Source organism: Elgaria multicarinata, chromosome 4 (assembly GCF_023053635.1).
Source record: "Elgaria multicarinata webbii isolate HBS135686 ecotype San Diego chromosome 4, rElgMul1.1.pri, whole genome shotgun sequence".
In the NCBI taxonomy this organism is placed as follows: domain Eukaryota; kingdom Metazoa; phylum Chordata; class Lepidosauria; order Squamata; family Anguidae; genus Elgaria; species Elgaria multicarinata.
Window position 1 is genome coordinate 142,947,963 of NC_086174.1, and position 18,548 is coordinate 142,966,510.

The window sequence follows — 18,548 nt, forward strand, 5'->3', positions numbered from 1 at the left end:
ATCTGTAAGATGCAGCAGGAACATCCAATCAGACATTCTATTTAGTCAGCAGGATTCAAGGGACCGGGGCCAAAACTGGGTAGAACTAGGCGCCGCAGTAAACCTTCAGGTTACTGTATGATGCACATGTCATCCCAATATAAATTGAAACTTGTTTTCTGTCAGCTTTTTAGAAACTGGCATATTCCCTGTTGTAAGATTCACCCCATGCTTGGTTTCCCTTTTTGAAAGCTATTGGCTTAAGCTTAGTTGGTATTGTGAAGCTTTCCCATTTCATACTTGACAAACTTTCAGATGTTGAGAAGCTGGGAAACATTTGCCTAAGCAGAGGACCATTTCACACATGCTGTTTTCCAACAGGGAGGTCAACCCCTGCCAGGAAGTGTGTTCTGTAACCTTGGGGCAATGATATCCTTTAGAACCACCCTCCCCAATCTGGTAGTGGCCTCCCTTTGGACTGCAGATCCCAGTATTCTTGACCTTTGACCATGCTGGCTGAGAGTGATGGGTGTTGAAGTCCAAATGTCTGAAGAAAAAGAAGCTTTCTGGGCGGATGAGGAAACAGCAAAGAGTTGGGGAGATGTGGGCAATGTTTATGGGTCCCTCTGAAACTCACCGGGATCTACTCCCCTGCCCTGCCACCAAATTTGCCACTAAGATTTGGTGGCCTGGCAGCAAAAAAAAAAGAGCCAATGTTTCTTTAATGGTGGCACTTTTTGCTGCTGCACTGTTGAATTTCAGTGGCAAAACATAGCTTGTTCTATTGAAAACAAGGGAAAATTGCCCTCTTTTTGCTTCTGCACTGCCAAATTTCTATGGCAAATGCAGCAGCAGTGGTGGTGCTAGTAGCAGGGGACCTGAAAAAGGCTGGTGGGGGAGAGCTTGGGCTGTGTGTTCCCCACCCCTGACTTAAAGGCTGACAGTGTTATTGTGGCTCAAGCTTTTATGGGCCAGAGCCAGCTTTGTCTGAAGCACGAAGAGGTCAGAGGATGAAGAGCAAAAATGTACAAAGAAGCCGGTCAATTTGAGCTCTGTATCACGCTGTGGCACACCTATCTCTTCCAACCTTTTGGCCTCATTCCGTACAGAAAACATTTTCTTTCTTTTTCTTTTTGCACTCAGGGTTATATACACCCACCCAAATCACCACTGTACTTCTGAGAAAGCAGGCTCTCCCCCCATGAAAGCATATGCTGCAGTAACAGAGCAATCCTTTGCATGCCTACTCAGAAGTAAACTCCATTGAATTCAATATGGGTTACTCCCATGTCAGGGAGACCAGGACTGAAAGCCTTCCCCAATGCCTTCCAGTGGTGTTGAACTTCATCTCCCATCATCCCCAGTCAGCATGGGCAATAGTGGGGAATGCTGGAAATTGTAGTCCAAAACATGTGGAGAGCACCAAGTTGGGGAAGGCTGATTTTGAAGGTAACGCAAGACTTGTGGTTTGCTGCAACTGACTAGCATGGCTACCTCCTCCGGAATTTTGACTGGTTTGGTTATGTGGTTACCTTTCTGGTTTATATTAGAATTGTTCGTGAATGGGCTTGAAGACTGAGAATCATTTTTAGCAATGTTCTTTATCAGAAGCAATGACACTGGTTTTAATGAACAAATGTGCTTATAATTATTGTTCAGGTTGGTCTTATATTGCTTGAATTTACCTCAAGAATGGCCACCTATGTGTGTTGGGGGAGACTTTCTGCACTGTTTATTTGTTTGGCTTGCCCAGCAACGGAGTGCCCAAGAACAGAATTCTGCGTAATAGAACACCTCTCTAAATAAAATGTCACCACAACTAAATCCCCCCCTCAGCCCCACTTTTCCTTTAAGCCGTTCACCACCAGTTCTCTATTGTGCTGTTCAGGTTCATAGCAATATTCATCTTTTTCAGAGCTGCTCAGTCATCCTAAGAGGGGCAACTGATCTTTAGGAGTTATTTTTTATCTCCCTTCAGACTCCTGATTGTGATGGGTTACTAACCAAACTTCAACATTAGCAAGAATGAAGTCATCCAACCCCCTAAACTTTGGAAGAGTCGCCCGTCCCTTTACTTAAACCAGAAAGGAAGCACAAATTGAAACATAGTACATCTTAGTACATAGGAGCACAGGAAGCTGACACATATGGAGTCAGACCCTTGGTCCATCTAGCCTAGTATTGCCGACACTGACTGGCAGCAATGGCTCTCCAGGGTTTCAGGCAGGCGTTTTTCCAGCCCTACCTGGAGATGCCAGAGATTGAACTTGGGACCTTCTGCATGCAAAATATGTTCTCTGCCACAGAGTCACATCCCCTCCCATGACAGCAGAGTGTTCAGTGATATTGAAATCTCAGAGAAGTTAGGCAAGGGTGTTGGGGAATTTTGTTTGGTGCACATTTGGAAGCAAAGCAAATTAATTTCCATTTCCTGAACAAATACGTGGAACACAATTACCCTTTGGATTTCACACTTCTCTGAAGCTTGTGATTCAGTTCCCTGCTCAAAAAATTGTGTATTTTAGGAGGAAATGCATACGATTTAAATGTTATTTTTCGTGCAGTTTTAGAAAAAGAAACATCAGAAAACAGGACTGAACACTTCTGATTGAATACATGTGATCTGTTGATCACTGATGTGAGTTGAACCAAAATCCATGAAAAGAAAAGGCATGTGAGCAAGCACTCTGTCAGAGAGAGGAATTTTACATTGTACTAATGAAGAAAAAAACAGATTTATAGACCTATAATTATATATTAAATGCTAAAACAAAAGGACATGCTTATTAACTCCTTGTTTTTTGACACTGAGCCAAGCCAGTTGCCTTGGTTTTCCAGAAGCAGCATATTGTATAATGTCAGGTTATATAGGGGGACCATATGAAAAGGAGGACAGGGCTCCTGCAGCTTTAACTATTGTGATGAAGAGAGAATTTGTGTTGAAGAGAGATGGGTAATTCAGTGAGGGAGAGAGAGCCGGGGCACTCCAAAATCGAGGCAGAGAATCACCTCTATGGAGTTCCAGATCGAATTTCGAGGCAGAGAAGACCCACTTTGCACACTCATAGTCTTAACTGTGCATTCAAGGAGCTCCAAAGGAGCTGTCCAAAGTGCTGAAACTATTTGGGGCTGGTGTACCTTGGGTAGCTCGTTCAGGGCAGCAGCTAAGCTTGGAGGGAAGAGGGAAGTTTGTGGGGTTGGGGTGGCATATGACATCAGAGTCCCAGGCTGGATCTACACTACTGCTTTAAAGTGCTTTATAACAGTTATAAAGTGCTTTAACTGTTTAAAGCGCTATAAAACTGTTATAAAGCTCTTTAAAGCAATAGCGTAAATCCGGCCCCAGCTAATAAAAAAGTGCCGGTGCCATGTCCCTGCAAGCCACTGAATAAGGCTGTGTGGCACCCTAAGTAAAAAAGTGACCAATGTTTCATAATGATTATGTGACCACCACCCCCAAGCAATGACTGATCTCTTATGGCAGGCCTATCCAGTGGAATTTTAGGATGCTTTTAGAATGTTTTAACAATGCATACTATGTTTTTAATCAATATTTTATGTATTTTATACCTTCTGTTGTTCCCTGCCTTGATCAAAATGGCAGGTAAGAAATTGTTGTTGTTGTTGTTGTTGTTGTTGTTATTATTATTATTACCACTTCAATGAATTCAGTCTAGATATTAATTGAAGTTCACTATACTCACATCTTTCTGCTAATGATAAGCAAAGATAAGAAACAAATTTATGAAGACATAGACAGAGAACCAGTTCCTGTGCATTTGCCTATGATCCCTTCTGCTTTGTCCGCCAATCACATCAAAATTTGCTAGCTTCCATGTGGCTACTTTTGATGTGAAGTATCATGAATGTAAAATCTAAGGAAGAGCCTTGCTGGATCAGACCAAAGGTCCATCTAGTCTAACATCCTGTTTCAAAGAATGGCCAGCAGGATGCCTTTGGGAAGTCCACAAGCAGAGTATGACCAACAGCCATCCGAACATGGGGATTTCAACTTCCTATCATGTTTAACAGCTGTTGACAGATGTCCTTCTGCAGGCAAGCAAAGACGTTTCTATTCAGGCAGGCCTTTGGCATATAAACTGGTCCATTGCGGACGGGGTTTTTAATTGGTTGGTGGTTGTTTTTAATTTCTTTTTTTGTTCTTGTGTTTTTATTTGTATTTTTAATTTATTTGGTTTTTTGTTATGTTTTAAGTAATATTTTGTTTTTAATCAGTATTTTATTGTTAGTTTCCTTGAATATCATTTTTGGCAGAATGTTGAGATGATGATGATGATGATGATGATGATGATGAAGAAGAAGAAGAAGAAGAAGAAGAAGATTTAATTTATATCCCATTGTTTTTTCCTCCAAGGTGGTTTACATAATCCTCCTCCTTTCCATTTTATCCTCACAACAACCCTGTGAGGAAGGTTAGGTTAAGAGTCAGTGACTGGCCCAAGTCACCCAGTGGGGACTAGAACCCAGTTCTCCTGAGTCCCAGTCCAACACTCTAACTACTACACCATACTGGAGGTATATAGAGAGATATCTAAAATGTGTGTGTGTGTGTGTGTGTGTGTGTGTGTGTGTGTGTTCCTTCCTTGAATTGTTATTAAAAATAATCTAATCCATATTATTTCCTCAAGCATTTTGGATACATATGTAACCTTTCATGCTGCTTTCATGATTTGGAAGTTTTAGCTTGTTCTGGGTATTTATTTATTTGTTGTATTTACTGGGAATATAACTGAAGAGCAGTATAAACATATTTATAGTAAATTAGTAAATAACATACTGGTGACCATCATCATATCCTGCGGCCGTGTATTCTGTAAGTGAATGTGTTGTACGAACTTGGAGCACTTCTTTATGTCTTTGGTCATGAACTCTACAACTGAAGCTCAGCTTCTCTGGTGCCCTTCAGCTAGCGGCTGGCAATGCTGACTGTGGACAACTTGCTACACTATTTGACCATAGGTTTTATATTGCACAGGCCTTCTCTAGCGCACAGTGGGAAATGAACAAGCATGCAATGATAATGGAAATCTGAGGGAAACAGATGGTAGCACATTCCAAAAGGTGGGGCAGGGGCAGAATGAATAAATAACTGTAGATATTTTTTTCCCCCTCTCTAGTAAAAATATGTCTGAAAAATTAAGCATATGGCATGCCTTTAGAACCAATGGCCTCTCTACCACATCTTGTGATTTGAAGGGAAAAGGTGGTAGGAGGAAATAGCTAACATTGCTCACAAGGGAAATATAACGTGTGGCTAGTTCTATAGTTAGTCTTCATCCCCGCCTTTGTGATGTCTAAATTCTCAGCTGCTGTTAAAATGAGCATCACTGACTGAGCCCTTCAAGCTGACTTACATTTGCTGACAATTAATATGACCCTGTTCAGACGACATGCTAAGTCATGGTGGTTAAGCATTTTGAGCTAAACATTATGGCTTACTACTGTATTATGCAAATCATGACATAGTGTGTCATGTAAAGCATTCCTAACCATAGTGGATATGTAACTACAATTTAAACACACTCACTGTTTGCTGCAAAAGGGTTAGAGGCCTAACCATGGCTTAGTGTATTGTCTGAAAAGGCCCATTATGGCTTAGCTTGTCATGTGAACTATTCCTTACCATGGTGGCTACATAACCACAGTTTAAACACACTCACTAACCATTTGTGGCAAAAGGATTAGTGGCCTAACCATGGCTTAGTGTGTCATCTAAACACACCCTACATCTTGACAGTCTTACTACTGGGGTGTGTGTGATGTATTGTATTGGTGTGAGTATTGCATCCAGTTCTGGGCACCACACTTCAAGAAGGATGGAGACAAGCTGGAGTTTGTTCAGAAGAGGGCAACAAGGATGATCAGGGGTCTGGAAGCAAAGCCCTATGAGGACAGACTGAAAGAACTGGGCATGTTTAGCCTGGAGAAAAGAAGATTGAGAGGAGACATGATAGCACTCTTCAAATACTGGAAAGGTTGTCACACTGAGGAGAGCCAGGGTCTCTTCTCGATCCTCCCACAGTGTAGGGCATGGAATAATGGGCTGAAGTTACAGAAAGCCCAATTCTGGCTGGACATCAGGAAAAACGTCCTCACTGTTAGAGCAATATGTAAATGGAACCAATTCCCTAGGGAGGTTGTGGGCTCTCCCACACTAGAGGCCTTCAAGAGGCAGTTGGACATTCATCTGTCAGGTATGCTTTAAGGTGGATTCCTGCATTGAGCAGGACGTTGGGCTTGATGGCCTCATAGAACACTTCCAATATTACTATTCTATGATTCAAGATTATCTAGACATAGAAAACTACTCACTAATTAGACTATTTTTAAGCCTAGGGGACTGCTCCCTGATATGCTAATGTTATATGTGCTGGGATTTATTTTTAATATTATTTGTATGGAGGAGCATCCAATCATTTGAGCCCTGACTTGCAGTCTGAAGTGGTACAGCCCAGACAACTCCTTTAGAATTCTGTCTGGTTCTGACTGAAACACAGAATAGGTTCACGGCCCCACTGTAATCAGAGCTGCCATTTGGAGTTGGCAATATTACAGCTCTTTATTACTTCAGCCAACTGACCTTAGGCTAGGGATAGTTGAATTGGTTAATTTTGTTTCTCTCCATTTCTCATTTTTTTCCAATTTTAAATTCACTTCATCTTGAACCTTGAGAATTTCTCCACTTTTACATTCATTCATCCTGAACTTTGAGCATTTTTTTATAGGCTTGCATGACGATTTGTATATGTTTTTGTGTGCATGTTTGCCTAATATTCACATCCTTTTCCAAGTGGTTTTCCTAATAGAATACTTATTTGAACAGTATTTTCTCTAATGGATGCATCCATCGTAAAAATTGGTGAAGTGCTAATTTTGAAGGATAACTGAGGTTTTGGTCACAGGTTTCGAAAGTGCACAGTTAGGTAAGTTAACATTAACATGAGTTTTTAACTGATTCCAGAACTGTCTTTGGCCTGGCTGAGAGTTTAAACTGCCCAGAGAGCTTCGGCTATGGGGTGGTATATTATTATTGTTGTTGTTGTTGTTGTTATTAAAATGTGAACTGAACGAATTTCTTCCCCAACACTACCTTTGCCCTCTTGCGAATCAGGGACATGCTTTTGTTGATTAAACGTTTTTAAACAGTTAATTTAAAGGAACAGTCATTTGAATGTTGCGTCCCTATTTTCGATACAAAATGCCCTGTTTGACTATATTCTTCAGCTGTGTTGTCATGGCAGGCTATGGCGCTCCGGAGCACTGAGACCTGCCTGTCACCTTCAGCTCTTTGTCCCACCCTTGCTCTGTCATGCTCCCCCACCACACACACACACACACTCCTCCAGCCGATTGCGCAGTCATTCCATCCAAGAGCCGATGCTGCATTGCTCTCCCAGAACTTCATCCTTTGCCTTGCACGATGCAGGCAAAGCAGCTGCTTCAATATTTTGTTACACAAAGCTCCCCCCACCCAATCTCAATCAATTCCTTTCATCCAGAGAGGGATCTAAACTTGCATGATGGAATAGATTAATCTTTCTGCCACTTGCCGAGGCTCCCTGCTGCTACTTTGCCATTCTCAGCATAATCTGTCTCTTTATTCCACATCACACACACACACACAGAGAGAGAGAGAGAGAGAGAGAGAGAGAGAGAGAGAGAGAGAGATGAAGAGTTGAAAATACTTGCATATATTTTGTTATACCTCTGTTTTTTAAAAAAGTTCTCACCATTTTATTTGAATAACAGAAGCTGTGTCTCTTCCTAGCAACCTGGATGGATTGCAGAAAATATGCAATTATGACAATAACACATTCACTGTTCAAAATGCTTCACATACCTTAATAACCTTTACAAGAGCCCTGTAAGGTAGGCCAGCATTATTCTTCCTATTATGCTAATGTGGGGCTGAAGCTAAGAAATGTGGATTGCTTAAGGCTACCTAGTAAGTTGAACCAGCAATGTCTTGGGTCACAGCTCATTTTCTTTCTTGCTACATTGCACCAGTTCTCAATGATGATGATGGATCAAAGCTAAGTTAGGCCATGGCTAGACCAGGCCTATATCCCGGGATCATCCTGAGATCATCCCTGTACATCCAAATGACACAGAGGGGATACCGGGAGCAGGCAAGGACGACCCCTCCATTTGTCTGGGATGATCTAGCTAAGGCCTTAGTCACACTGGCCCTATTCAGCAGATACCTTAAACCATGGTGGTTAAGGGGTTTTTTTTGTTAACAAAAAGCCTTAACCACTGTGGTTTTACGTATCTGCTGAACAGGGCCAACAAGTTGGTCACAACTAACTTTTCATATTGATTTCAATGGGACTGAAGTGGAACTAACTTAATCTGGATCCAACCCATGTTATTATCCCCCCAGCCAGCTAGGTGACAGAATGCAGTCTATTTTACATAGCTTGCAAGAATAAGAATATGCACTTCAAACTGCAAATGGAATTCAAGGACACCAGCCAAAATGCTCTGTTTGAAAGATGCCAAGGTTAATATCCCTGCCAAATTACATTTAATGATGAACTTCCTTTCAATTTCAGAATTTCAATTAAAATACATAGGAAAAGAGTTCCTTACTCCCTTATTCAAAAGATACTGATAAGATACTAAAACACAATACCTATTTAGTTCAGCATTCTGTTCACATAGGGGCCAACCAACTGCCAGTGGAAGCCCACAAGTAACCCACCATCATAACAATGGGCATGTTCAGTGGTTAACCTACTTGGGGGTGGGTGGGGCTAGGGTTCAGCACCTTGGATAGCTCCTTTAAGTTCTGGCTGGTTCTGATTGAAACTCAGAATGGATTCACAATCTCACCAAAATTGGAGCCACCAGCATGTTGATAAAACAGAACTCTCAATCGTACATTTGCCTTACTCAAGGCTGCTGATCAGGGTCACCTGCAGCCAAAACTGTAAGGCAGAAATTGGTGCAATTAATCAGCTAGCAAATTGTTTTCTGGTATGAAACCCTAGGAAGCTCCTGCATGACTTATTTTGGCCTGTTGATGATACAAACTAGCTCCATCAAGAATAATGTCTAGATCTTGCTGAGATGCTTCTGTACTGACTTTCCCCAACTGTGTGAAGTATTGATGAAGGAGTCAGAATCCCAGAGAAACCTGCATATATAGGGCAACCTTCTCCAACCCGGTACCATCCAGATGTTTTGGACTCTCAGTATTTGTGAGCATTGGCCATACCAGCTAGCTGTGATGGGAGTTGTAGTCCCAAACAACTGGAGGGCATAGGGTTGGGGAAGGCTGACATAGGGTTAGGGAAACTGCTTTATACTGAATCAGACCATTGGTCCAGATCAGACCATTAGTTCAGCAATGCTTATATTGACTTCAGGCACAAGGTTTTTTCCTGTCCAGTCCTGGAGTTGCCAAGAACTGAACCTGGAACATGTTGCATGCAAAACATCTGCCACTCTATCACGGATGTATGGCTCTTCTGTGAATAATTGCAGGTTAATCCATCCCAGGCACTAGCAAGACAGAAGGAATTTGAGGGGAAAGAACATGAGAGTGGATTGGAAATATGCATCTATGTATGGAACTTGAGACATTGAAGCTGTGTTGGAACCTGTAATTCTGTCTGATATTTTTTCCTGGTGCACAGGGACACATGATGGTGCTTTCATTTAATATCTATCCTTACAAATCTTACGCTTGACGCTACTCCTATTTCACAAGTGGAGACTCGAACTAGCCACTTTTTAGCTTCTTGACTTTAATGCCAACTCTTACATCATTTTTGCTATAAGAGACCAACTGATAATGTCGCTGCAATTATGTGTTTGCTACTGTGTTTTGTTTTGCAATATGCAATTTATGCCCATTGGAACTATATATTATGAACACTGTAATCTAATTGGTTAATTAACTACTTTAAAATCCTGGCAGTTAATCTGTTTTTTAAAAAACCCAGCTGTAATTGGTTGACCACCCTAAACACAACAACATGGTACTGAACTCAAATAAAAATGCCACCTTGATTTAGTATCTCAATGATTTCTTTCCAATTACTCTGACGACAACAGGAAATATTTGCTTTGTTTCCATGTAGAGGATAATAATTTGGAAAGGCTGTAAACTCTGTATAACCAGTTGGTGTTTTAAAGCCTTCGTAATATTTTTTCCATCAGTACTTCCTAAGCCAAATAAATATATAAAGCAAAGCTAAATAAATAAAATAAATAAATAAAACAAATGCCTTATGAAATACTTACTGTCCCCAAATTCTTCCTCGCATTTGGGTTTGTTCATTCCAGAGAACAAAAGAAATGAAAAATAACTTGAGTGTTTCTGAACATATGAGTTTATGAGGGCATAAACATTTGAGCTGAAAAGCTCAATTGAGTCACGGCCAAGGAAAGGTGAGAAATTAATTTGATTCACATTTCAATGCAAGCTTACCAAATTTGCACTGCCCAAAGCTAAGCACAAACCAGAACATGGTTTGCTATCAACATCCATACTTTTCCAAAGTTTGCAATGCAGTTTGCAAAAATAAAATAAAATAATGAAGTATGCATTTGAAAAAGTTCACACAAAAATCTTTATTCAATAGAAAAATCACTTCAGAAAAATGTGTATATTTGAAAAAGTATATTTGAAAAAGTGGACACCAACTGTGTATTTTTTTGTGGGGGGTGGGGATGCATACAAAAATGCATCTGTTTTGAAAAATGCACACAAAAATATGTACAAATTTTGACCCAATAGCAAACTGGCTGATTTAGTGGACCGGAGTTAATGGACGGCTGAGAAACATTTGGGCACATAGCATGGACTAGATTGGCCAAACCACTGGGCATTGCAAATGATTTAATCCAAAAATAAAAACTGAAAACTGAAGGTATCTGGTTCAAGGCCAGATTTTTACTAAGGAATTCCTTGCTGCAAATCTGTATCCTCGCGCTCAAAGGCTACTCAGCCTTCACTTGTCAGCCCAGAAGCCAGAACTCTCATTATTGTCCCCATGCCTTTATACACTTCTGTGAAGGAATCTAATACTGCCTGCTGTCAAAGACTAAGGATAATTGAACCATTGGTCTAATCCAATTGTTCTTATAGCATCAATTGTTTGCTAGGCTTTATCTGGCCTGATCAGCCCATATACTGTTTTGATGGCTAATCACTGAATTAAAACACTAGCCTCGGTTATCTGCTGCTAGAAACAACATGGCAGCAATATTTTTCCAGCCCCGCTGGCATCTTTCCACCAACATTTGTCTTACCGCATTGACAAATATCTAGCCTTCTCTACATCATTTCCCTCTGCAACTGATCAGCAGGAAACAGCTGAGCAGTGGGGGAAATGGGGCAGTGGCAGTGGAGTCTCATCACTTAGCTGAACAGTGGGACTCCCCCTTTCCCCTCTGCTTCAGCAATCACCTGATTAGCATTAGACGATTATGGAGAAGGCAAAGCTCTGGCCAGTTTTGGCTTTGACTCTACCCACCACCAGATGTGGTCTGCTGGAATGCAACTGTTGGGGTGGAAGGGTTCCAAACCCCTGTTCTAGATGAATAGGTGCTGGGATCCAAAAAGGCACACAGGGGGCTTCTGCATGCATGCTTGTGGAATTTTTGACCCCACTTCCTAGTGCAATCCCCTTTGCTGCCATTAAAGCTGCTCTCAAAAGTTGGGTAAGCCTCCAGAGCGACCTGCGTTGACTGCAGAAGACTCTGAGTGCAGGGCTAAACCAAGAAGCAAGGCAATGAAGTGAGCATATGCTCAATGTGGGTCAGGCTAGGCAGGAGTGGTCCAATGAGGGTCAGGCTAGGCAAAAGTGGTCAAGATAGCAGGCAAAGATCAAAGCACAGGCAAGCTGTCAGAGGTGTGGGGGCAGACTAAGGTAAGAATGATCAAGATGACAGGCAAAGGTTAATGCACAGTTAGGCAGGTGGGTATTAGGGCTGTACACCACCTCAGGCTAAATCCCCAAAACCGAGGAGAGGCAGGCTGATTCATCCTGCCTAGGCCCGGCGCCTCGGGCCAATTCGGAGCAACGCTAGGCTGCTCCCCTCTGCCTGCCTGCCCAGGAAAGCCTGCACAAGGCCAGCTGTTTGTCCATTGGACTCACCTCCCTGTCCGTCCCCCTCCCTGCTCTCCCCAGTCACCTCCTGCTGCTGTGCTGCTGCTGCCCCACCTACCACCAAGACTTACCTGTAAATTTTGTCCTCCCAGAGAGCTGAGCCATGATTTAAAGTTAAGGTCACAGCATCCCTCTGTTTTTAGTATGTCTATGGCTGTAAAGAGTGGTGGCTATAAAGAGGAATGGCCCTTTACAGCTGCTGTAGTTTGTGTCCCTAGATATAGTAAAAACAGAGAGCCACCATGATCTTAACTTTAAATCATGGCTCAGCTCTCTGGGAGGAGGATGTGATTTACAGGTAAGTCCCAGCAGTGAGACTCCCTGGGTTCGGAGGTGGGGGAAGGAGGTGAGGGGGCTGTGAATGGGGGGTCAGGGAGGCTGTGAGCAGGGAATGATGAGTCGGGAGTCCCATGGACTCCCAGTTGGCCTTGTGCCTGGCTTTCCTGGCTGCTAGCCACATGGCTGGCACCCAGGAATCAGCAAGTCTGAGTCACTTTAGGGGGACGAATCTCACTTCTGTTTCAGCACCAAGGTGAGGTGGGCACCCCCCCCCAAAGCACCCCAAGTCAAATCAGAGCCATTTTGGAGGTTCCAAAACAGCCTCTGAGGTGAGTCGGGGAGTTGTGCATAGCCCTACCAGATACGTTACACAGTCCAGAAGCAGAATCAAGAAGGAATCCAAAGATTCATTAATCACAGGGATCATCAATTACAGGGCAAGGTAGAAGACATAGGAGCTGGAGGAATGGTGTTGCTTCCAACAGTGGCTAGCCAGATACTGAAGGTTTTGAGCACCAAAGCCAGCTGCCCTAGCCAGGGCTCAGCTGCAGCTAGGAATGCTGGAGAAATTTGAGATGGACTAAAATGACTGTGGATTTCTAAGAATCCAACCTGTGGAATCCACTGTGGATCAGCCTTCCCAGGCCATGGACTTTCATTTATTATTATTATTATTATTATTATTATTATTATTATTATTATTATTATTATTATTATTACCCCAAAATGTACACAAATTTATTTACAGGAAAATACGCAAGTTTTTCCTGAAACCTACACCATGCTGGAAAATATATGGAGGGAAAAGTTGTCTGGAATGGGTGACAGTATGCTAAAAGTTACATACTAACATAAACTATGCAAATTGTTGCAAACGTTCTTATGGAATTATTTACGCACCTTACTGCATAATAGGGGGGAAATTGAATCTGTCTGTGAACAGATGCCAGAACGAATGACACTGCACAATCCACAAAGCACACATGGGATAGATTTCACAAAATCAGGCCACCTGCAGCACATTAGAGGTCTCTGATCAGAGCCCTACTCATGAAGAGCCACTTTCTCCTAAGGAGTCCTTCTTTGCAAGCAAGCACTCCTTCTCATGGGGGCCCTACCGGTGTGTTGCTTGAGGCAATGATGTTCCAGATCTGTTAACAATGACTGCTCTGGGGTGCCCTCGGATTCTGGGAGCTCCAGCTCTTCCTTTGAGGAGCATTTCTCCAGTGAGGGCATGACACAGAGTTCCATCTGGATCAACACAGTGATCTGCATCAGAACAAGGAAACTGAAGAAGCCCCATTGGAAAAGTGTGTGTCCTCCCCCTTGTGCTTTGTAACATGGGCCAGGCAACTTGGTCCTCATCAGATAGACTGCAACTCTCATCAGCACCAACCAGCATGGCCAGTGGTTGGGTATTCTGGGACTTGTAGTCCAAAACAGGTGGTCTTGCCCTTATGCAACGCAGTCCATCCTAAGCCCAGCCACAGAACCCAAGCCATCTTAAATACATGGGAATAGCAGACATCCTCTAGTTAGCTTTTCTGTTTTTTGGACCAGAGACTGAGAGTACTTCAGGTCCTCAGTTTACAAATTAAGCATCTGATGCCCACTGACAGAACTGGAGGACTTCTGGAGGGGCGGGTGTGTGTGTGTGGAATGCAGACATCAGCAGAACCAATGGAGGAACAGAGAATGCCTGTTACTAAAACAATGCTTTCTGGGAAAGAGAAATGAATTTGTAGCTGTAGCTTTAACTAAGGGAAGCTGGGGAATTTTAGTCCTTCCTAGGGGAGATAACTTCCTCCCATTTTATTGCTGCAATTTCAACCTCATTGTTCTTGGGGATTATTCACACCCCATATGCCAGAACTGCATTAAGACCCAAAGCCAAACCTCATGCTGACTGGGATTTTACTTGGCTGTTGCAGGCATAGTGTTCTGCCAAGGGCACCTCATTGCTGTCTTGCAGCGCTTATGTTGAACCTCTGGTGAGCACAGATGGGAAGTGGAGCCAATTTGCGGGTATCTGCTTAATTTAAATACCTGTTCTATGACTTCCCCGGTTTTGTTTCCTATTTTACCATTGTTCAGACCCATTGGACAGAATGTTACCCTGAGAACTACAGCGTCTACTAAAAGGAATGTAAAGTATTGAGCTGTAGTTCACACTGTGGAATGAATTGGTATTAGCCCTATGAAAAGGGGTTGTAAACACTCATCTGTCACTACAACGTATTTAAATGGTCTTCCTGGGGCTCATCTACACCGAGCAGGATATTCCACTATGAAAGTGGTATATAAAAGGCAGGAGCCACACTACTGCTTTATAATGGTACTAAAGTGCACTGACAACTGTTGTGGCCTATGACACATCTACACCAAGCAGGATATTCCACTATGAAAGTGGTATGAAAGAGGTCTATGGTATGTGTCAATGGGCGCCAACAGTGCATTTCAATACCTCTATAAAGCAGTAGTGTGGCTCCTGCCTTTTATATAACACTTTCATACCACTTTTATAGTGGAATATCCTGCTTGGTGTAGATGAGCCCCTGGAGAATATCTACATTCACATATTGGGCCTACTAAATGTAAGTCAATGGTTGTAATGATGTTAGAAATGAGGCACCTATGGTGTAAAGCAACATGGCAGCCGCCTCTGCTAAAACAGGAGGAACCAAAGTTAATCTTGGCATGACATGCTGTTTGAGGTCTCTTCTGGAGAAGCGTAATGATGCTGCCATTAGGGATGTTGAACAAATCCACAAGCAAATCAAATGCCTTTGGATTTCTATGAATCCAACCTACAGATTCTGCTGCAGACGGGCTTTTCCTGAGTTGGATGGGTTCCATAGACTTACGGAACATTTTTTTTAAAAAAGTCTTTCTGGAATTTTACACAAATTTAGTCATATGAAAATACATTTTAAAAAAAACCCAGCCAAAAATGCACATTTCCCCCCCCATAGGCTAATGCATGAAAATGTGCATTTTGGATGGATTTGGAGTCAGTGTGGCATTGTCTAGGACTGTGGAGATCTGGGTTCTAGTCTCCACATGACCATGATGTTCACTGGGTGTGGGTGACTTTGGGCCAGTCACTGACTTTCAGCCTAACCTACCCCACAGGGCGCGTGTAAGAATAAAATGGAGAGGAAGTGAATCATGCAAGCCACCCCCAAATACTTCCCATTACAACAGGGAAAATATATATATTTTGCTGGGAAAATTCACTCCCCACCCTCCAGCAACTGAGGATTGCAGCTAAGCTCAGAGGGAACAGGGAAGCCTGAGAGGGGTAATAGTCAGATGACATCAGTGCCTCTGAATAATAATAATAATAATAATAATAATAATAATAATAATAATAATAATAAATGTGCCATCCCTGTAAGACCTGTCTCCATTACACCACTGTCTACAAAGCAAAGCATTTACAGAACTCTAATTTTAATAAACTTTCCAACGTGATGGATGCGCTGACAGTGGAGGCTGATGGTTCCTATGTCAGTGGGGGTGTGTGTGAAACTGCTCTGGGTTTCCGTCAGAACTATAAAAGAAGTGATCCAAAGGTAGGGTGACCATATGGAAAGGTGGACAGGGCTCCTGTATCTTTAAATGTTGTACAGAAAAGGGCATTTCAGCAGGTGTCATTTGTATGGATGAATCCCCTGGTGAAATTCCCCCTTCATCACAACAGTTAAAGCTGCAGGAGCCCTGCCCTCTTTTATCTCTGGTCATGCTAGGCAGGGCTGCTGCAGTTTTAACTGTTGTGATGAAGCAGGAATTTCACCAGGTCCTGCATGCATACAAATGACATCTGCTGAAATTCCCTTTTCTATGCAACTCTTAAAGAAACAAGTGCCCTGTCCTCCTTTTCATATGGTCATCCTATCCAAAGGGCTAACCCTAGCCCGAAGATGGGTAGCTGTAATATAGAGTTCTGACTGGTTTTAGACTTCTGACTGGTTCTGACTGAAAGCCAGAGCAGATTCACTAGCCCACTGAAATAGGAGCCATCGGCCTCCACTGAGTGCTGATTTTTGTGAGCAAAGTTCTGTGAAGTCAGGTGTAATGTTTGTCAGTTTTTACGTCAGGTTTAAGAAAGTTACCTTTAAGAGGATAGATTACATCAGGGACATATTATGAAAGTCATAGACCCTTGTATGGGCCAAAAACAGCCTCAATCTCCATTATCAGGAAAGACATAAATCAAGTGCAGGCCCAAATACAAATATTCTCAACTGTTCTGCATGTTTCTAAGGTCAACTGAAATGGAGCTAGCAGAACTTCAGTGGTCCACAGACCACAGTTTGACCCTGTTCAGACAACACCTTGGGGATTGTCTGAACAAAAAAAGGTTGTCACACAGAGGAGGGCCAGGATCTCTTCTCGATCCTCCCAGAGTGCAGGACACGGAATAATGGACTCAAGTTAAAGGAAGCCAGATTCCATCTGAACATCAGGAAAAACTTCCTGACTGTTAGAGCAGTATGACAATGGAACCAGTTGCCTAGGGGGGTTGTGGGCTCTCCCATACTAGAGGCCTTCAAGAGGCAGCTGGATACGCATCTGTTGGGGATGCTTTAGGGTGGATTCCTGCATTGAGCAGGGGGTTGGACTCGATGGCCTTGTAGGCCCCTTCCAACTCTGCTATTCTATGATTCTATGATCATGGTTATGCTAACCACGTCTCATTGTGCTTACCACTAACCAAGGCCCTTTCTACACCTAAAGATTATCCCAGGCAAATGGAGGGATCATCCCTGCCTGCTCCCGGGATCCTCTGTGTGTCATTTGGATGCACAGGGAGGATCCCGGGAAAAGGGCAGGTGTAGAAATGGCCCCAGAGTAGTTCTGTTTCACACAACTGCAGAACCAAGATGGTTAGAATGTGCTTATACAGCAACCATGGTTAGGCAAATGCCTTGCACATGACATGCCAGGCCCTCACGGTTAGCCCCAATTGGTTAAACAGCATAGTTTAGCATGTCGTCTGAACAGGGTCACTACGAACCTCTGCCATAAAGCATAAAAATCAGCACAGTTCTAATCATACACATTTTATTCCTTGATAAGAAGACTTCTCTGCACTTTCTCATTAAGAATCAGCCACAAATGGTGTAGGTGTAATGAACCTGCTTCCTCTGGCAATCAAATTGCCCCCATCTTGATTTTGTAACAGGCAGTTGCTGCATGTCTCATCTCATTGTTCCAAACCTCTCCGTCTCTCTCCAGCCTTCAAAATTCACAGTTTGTAAAGGCTGCTGGTTGGTGGCCACAGATGGGTCTGAAGAACCTTTGTTCTGGCTCAGTGTTTGTTTGTTTTTTATTATTTTTGCAGCAATACCTGTGACATGGAAAGAGCAACCATAAATATCGCATCCACATCAAGGTAGCATGATTTGTAAGTGTGCCACTGCATGTTTAATTTTCTTCCTAGCTGTAGAACACCCACAAACTCTGAGCAAGTGCCCTCTTACAGGTATTAACTGGTTACATTAGACAAAGGGCTAATATACACCTGCAAGCATTTCAGCACAGTAGAGTGATGCTTCCGAATGTACCTTGCTTCCATGATCAGCATTCACAGGGCACACAGCACTGATGTGTACTGCAGTTTCAGGAGAGCCGTTCGGCAGACATGAGAGGTGCTGGGCAGATGATGTGGCTGCGGGGCAGAGATTTTTTTAATGACTCATGAGGTATGCGCATGAGTGCAGATGTGCAGCAACACATGGAGGGGATAGGAACTCTGTCGAATATGCAATCCTGGGCAGAGATATGTTTGTATTAAAAAAAAAAAAAAAACTTGGCAGTAAAACACACCAATACCCATCCAAAACATGTGGCAGAAATGGCGGACAGGTCCGCTCCCTCACACCTTTTATGCACATGGCCCTCACAGCTGATTGGCTGTTCGCTGAGCCTGGAACTCACAGCGAACAGCAATGACCTCGCAAAGTGGGGGTCACGCTGCAAATGTTCTTCGGAATGGAAGTGACAGAGCTGGAAAAACCGTAACAAAAGCAGTCAGGGATATTCTGGGAAAACTGAGAGGTGGAGCCAAGATCACCATGGGAGCAGGTGAGTGTCATAATGACTGCGATACAATCCTGCAATAAATGGCTAGTGTAGATGCCC